At 38.0% G+C, this 5,611-nt stretch overlaps 1 pseudogene; it reads right to left on the bottom strand.

The window, feature by feature from the left end:
* Positions 1-3,625: 3,625 nt before the first annotated feature.
* LOC120593491 (uncharacterized) lies at positions 3,626-3,744 on the bottom strand (annotated as a pseudogene).
* Positions 3,745-5,611: the final 1,867 nt, after the last annotated feature.

Genomic DNA, 5,611 nt, shown 5'->3' with positions numbered 1-5,611 from the left:
CATTACTTAAAGGAAAAAAGGTAAGAAAAGAAACTGCATAAGTCAGCTCATTTTCTTCCTTTACTGGCATTCTAAATGCATTAGAATTATTTATTTTATTTTCTAGGAATTCAACATGTTCAAATAGAAAAATCCCACCCTGATGAATATTTTCACAGTTCAAAATTGGTCTGCTTTCAATCCATTTTTTTTAAGTGAGCAAAAGACTTGAACAGGCATTTCACAAAAGAGGTAGAACAGCCAATAAAAATATGAAAAAAAAATGTTCGTGATTGATCACCAAGGAAATGTAAATTAAACCCATCTTTATTTACCACTACATGCCCAACATATTAGGTAACATGATAAAAGCTGGCAATACTGAGAACTGGCAAGGATGTGGAGCTACTGGATTTTCACATACTGTCAATAGGAGTATAAATACGAACATTTTGAGAAACTATTGGCAGTATCTATGTAGCTGAATTTGTGCACATCTTATGACCCAATACTCCCAGGTACATATACCTGTGGTAGGCAGAATCAAGACCACCCCCACCCCCCAAAATTTCCACGTCTTGAGAACCTGTAACTTTATTAGGTTACATGGCAAAGGTACGTTACAGATGTGATTAATGTTACAGACCTTGAGATGGAGAGATTACACTGAAATAAATGAGTGAGCTCAATCTAACCACATCGATACTAAAAGCCAAGAACCTTTCTCGCTGTGGTCAGAGACGGATGCTATGATGAAGGAATGGTCAGACACGTGATTGCAGAAAGGTTTCAAGCTGCCGCTGCTGACTTTGACGATGGAGAAAGCAAGGCCAAGGAAGACTGAGGTCTCTAGAATCTGGGAATGGCCCTCAGCTTCAAGTATGCAAGAAAATGGGGACCTCAGTCCTACAGCAGCAACAAAATGAACTTGGCCAACAACCTGGACGAGCCAGGAAACGGATCCTCCCCTGTAGCCCCCAGAAAGGAGCGCAGTCTTGCTAACGCCTTGATTTTAGTCTGGTGAGAGCCATGCCAGACCTCTGACTTACAGAGCTGGGAGATAATAAACGTGTGTTGTTTTAAGCTGAGAACTGTGTGGTAACTTGTTGCAGCAGCAATCGAAAACTAATACAACACCCTCCAAAAATGTGTACAGTGATATTCATGGCAGTATGATTTATACAATGATATTCATAGCAGTATTATTTGTAAGAGCCCCAAAGTGGGACCATCCCAGATGGCCATTAACTGGATAGATGAACAAACTGACCTGGCTGACAATGGCGTGATGTAGAGCAGCTAGAACAGGATGGCGGCAGCCCCGGGGTGAATCTCACAGCATCAGTGGGGCATGGGGTGTGGGTGGAGACAGAACGTGTGGTTCCATGTATACAAAGTTCAAAACCAGGCAGAACTATGTTCCACTGAGCAAGGTCAGAACAGCAGTTGTCTTTGTGGGAGAAAAGGACTAAGAAGAGGAACCAGGGAGCCTTGTGGGGAGGAGTTCCTGAAAATCTTCTATGTCTTGGTCTAGGCGGTTTTTACAGGGTGTGTTTACTTGGATGACTGGTGCGCTTTTCTGCACGCGTGTTATATTGTAATTTAAAAGTTCACATAATAAGAGTAGTCTATCTGTTTGGATTATTAAACTTCTTAAAAATTTAAACTAAAGACCAATTTATAATAGTGATCTCTTTTTCTCTCGTTTACTTTTGGCTGCCCTCTGATTTTTCATCACAGAATGTTTCTCTTAAGCCTGGAGAATATAAAAATTCAGAGAAATGCCATCAAACGTTACGGTGCACTTAAACTGATTTAAATGTATACACTTTCACATACTCTGCTTTTAAATTTTATTTATTTATTTGAAGACCACTAGTTTCTCCCCAGAAGCAACTATTGCATTATTACCATTTTCTTGTATGTCTTTTCACATTGTGTGTGCGCGCGTGTGTGTGTGTGTGAGTGTGTGTGTGTGTGTGTGTGTATTATTATTGTTTATATGAATGATAGCAAACTATATATACAGGTCTGTACTTGCTTTTATCATCATAATTTTTAATAGCTGAGTAGATAGTCATTAGGTTGTTGCCAGTCTTTTGCTATAAATAATTTGCAGTAAATAATGCTGCAGTAAATATCCTTACATGTCTACCATTTTACAGAAGCACAAGTTGCTTTTCTGTACTATACTTCCAATCAGTAAGCATTTATTTGAAGCTATGGTGGATGTTAACTTTTTTTTCATTTAACAAATTAACTACCTGCTGAGAAGAATACTCTTATTTCTGAATTCATTCATCCAAGATACTTTGGTGCCTGTCTTGGGATTAGACAAAGCCTAAGCAATAAAAATAATCATATATCCATACAATTTCACTTACATGTGGAATCTAAGGAACAAAAAGAACAAACTAATCAAAAAAAGACTCACAAATATAGAAGACAATCTGGTGACCTCCAGAGGGGCATAGGGTTGGGAGGTAGGGAGAACAGGGTGAAGGGTTAAAGAAGTACAAATTAGTAGTTGATAGATGGTCACAGGGATGGGGAGCACGGCACAGGGAATGCAGTCAGCAGTAATGTAGTGGCTAGGTGGAGAGCCAGAGGAGAGAAAGATCAATTAGAGGGGTCATTTTATAAACTATATAAATGTCTAACCAATGTACTGCATACTTGAAACTAATAATAAAATTAAATTAAAAAGAAAATAATAATATAACAAGAAAGGATGTATTCTCTAAAAGATGTATCCTCGGGCTGCTGTAACAAGGTACCACGAACCGGGTGGTTTAAAACAACAGAAATTTCTTGTCTTATAATTCTAGAGGCTAGAAGTTTGAAATCAGAATGGTGTCAGAACCACGCTCTCTCCAAGATTCTAAAGAAGAATTTGTCCTTGACTCTGTCCAGCTTCTGTGGTTCCCAACCATTTTTGGCATTCATTGACCTTTAGGTGTGTCACTATGGGGAGAAAAAGATTCAAGAAGAAGCAAAGTATTTTGCCACAGAAAGGGTATTTAGAATGCAAACTGAACAAGGACCATTGGATTTGGTAATTAGGAGATTTTTGCTGACTTTAGAAGTTACATTATGGTGAATGAAGGAATGAATGGGAAGTGACTAAAGTAGGGTATTATTACTGGAAAGGAAAATAAACTCCATTTTCTGGCTTAATAGTAAATTTCAGGTTGATAAATCACAGTGCAGACCTCTTTTCCCTCCTTCTGTTTGGAGATGTCTGGGCCCTCAGCACTTCCTTTTGGAAGACACTGGCCCTCCAGGTCTTCCTGACAAGCACAGCACTGATGCTGATCTCTGCTCCTGAAATGCCCTTGACCTTTACAGGTTCAAATGCAATATACCTATGGTTTTGATTCAGCTTGCACGCTATCTCCTCTAGAAAGTCTTCCCGAATTTTCCCAGCTACAGAATTATCTTTTCCTCCTCTGAATTTCTACAATATTTATCTGTGCATCAATTTAAGTACACTTTGCTTTCAACCTTTTTTTTTTATTATAATTATCGGTGCTTTTCTTCTCTACTAGACTAAAAGCTTCAAAGAGGATCGATAACTAATTCACCTTGATATTCCCAAAGATAGCATATTTCTTTATATTTACACTAGGTAATAATTTTTTTTTAATGCCTACAGCATCTGGTATTCCTAGGTGGTCTCCCATCCAAGTACTAACCAGGCCCGACCCTACTTAGCTTCCGAGATCAGGAGAGATTGGGCACGTTCAGGGTGGCATGGCCGTAGACAGATATTAATATTTAATACACGATAGCTGTTCAATAAATATTTGTTTAGTAAATTAATAAAAGGAGACTAACTGAACTCAACATGATAACATCAAAGTCCAACAATCTGACACAGTGGACATATCTTTAGATTAAACGATCTTTGCAGATAACAGGGGATTTTGAAGTCAGCAGAAACAAAATGTTAAATGCCAAACATCTAACCCAATCTAAAGCATCCAAAATCTAGGAGGTAAAGTTAAATATCAGCCAAGGATGGAATTGCTATAATAAATCGTGTGATATTGGTTGAATTGTATTCATTCAAAATTCATATGGTGAAACCCTAACCCCTCTTACCTCAGAATGTGACTGTTTGGAGATAAACCTTTAAAGAAGTGATTGAGTTAAAATGAAGCCATTAAGGTGGGCCCTAATTTAATATGACTGATATCCTTATAAGAAGAGATTAAACACAGAGAGACACTAAGTACACAGAGGAAAGATCATGTGAGGACCAAAGAGAAGACAGCATCTGCAAGCCAAAGGGAGTCCTCAGAGGAAATCCAACCTGCTAACACCTTGACCTTGGACAACTGGCCTCCAAAACAGTGAGAAAATAAATATCTGTTGTTGAAAGCACCCAGTCTGTGGTATTTTGTTATGCAGCATGAACTGACTAGTATGTCGTGGTAGTAAGGAGCCACATTGCACAGTACAGAAGGGATGGCAGTGGGACAGGCCAAAACTTAGTCTATTAACTTTCTTTGTGATTTTGAGCAAGGAACGTTGCCTCTCTAAGCCAGTTCTTATATCACTACATGAGAGACAGTCATTCTTCTGTGGTTGCTATAAGGAATATGTATAGTACATATATAGTACCTTAATGAAAAGAGAACTCAACAATGAATAACTGTATTGTCACAGCAATGAGAAGTGTAAATATTATACAAACATTAAAATGATTACTCTGAAGAATATCTATGTCTTATTACATATTATATTAAATGTGATATTTTTACCGACATTATTTAATGTATCGAATGTAATAAAAATTAAATATATTAAACTTAATATACTATTAAATCAGAAAAAAACAGAACAAAAATTATATTAAAACTCTGCTAGTTACAACTTCATAAAAATTATGCATCCTTATTGAGAAGGTTGAAAGGCAATGTGTAAGTAAGAATATAGTTGTTTAATGTCAAATCAGTTAGGGCTCTTTATTACAGGAGGGAAAATCTGAACTTGAAGGAATTGAATCCAAAACTGAAATTTATTTGCTCCCAGATCCTCCTAAGGAAGAGTTGAGCAATGGAGCTGTGGAAGAGCAGAAGTCCAGCTGGCCCACTGGAACATTTGCAATCAGGAGTTTCAACAGAGTCAGGAGACACTTTTCATCTCTAGATCCTGCTGTTGGCCTCATTCCTATTCGTTATAATTGGCTTTGTCTACATGCAGAAAACATGGCCTCCCCAAGCCACACTTAACGACTTCTGCCTCCAAACGGGGCCTCCTATATTCCTCATTCTCAACCAAGGCTGCTGTTCAGCCAGCCCACACTGGTTATGGATACTGAAGGTCATCCCTGGAATCAGATTCAAATCCCAGAGAAGGGAGTCATTGGTGTTACCTTTCATTCAATCAACCATAGGCAGGAGGCCAGGTCACATAAGAGCATGGCTGCTCCCACAAGAATTGTAGATTTGAAGTAATGGAAGCAGCAGTTCCCAAGAACAAGGATTGGTACTGGGCAAAAATACAATCAAAAAACCAAAAAAACATGTGTCTGCTCTATGTATAGTTACAGCTTTTATTTTCCCAAATGTTAAAGTACAATCAGTTTTAAAAGGAAAAGAAGAAAATTTTTGGTATGAAAAGTCAT

The sequence above is a fragment of the Pteropus medius genome, unplaced genomic scaffold (genome assembly GCF_902729225.1).
Source record: "Pteropus medius unplaced genomic scaffold, Ma_sr-lr_union100, whole genome shotgun sequence".
Taxonomy (NCBI): Eukaryota; Metazoa; Chordata; class Mammalia; order Chiroptera; family Pteropodidae; genus Pteropus; species Pteropus medius.
Note: the sequence above shows the minus strand (reverse complement) of the source record. Positions and strands in the feature narration are given on the sequence as shown.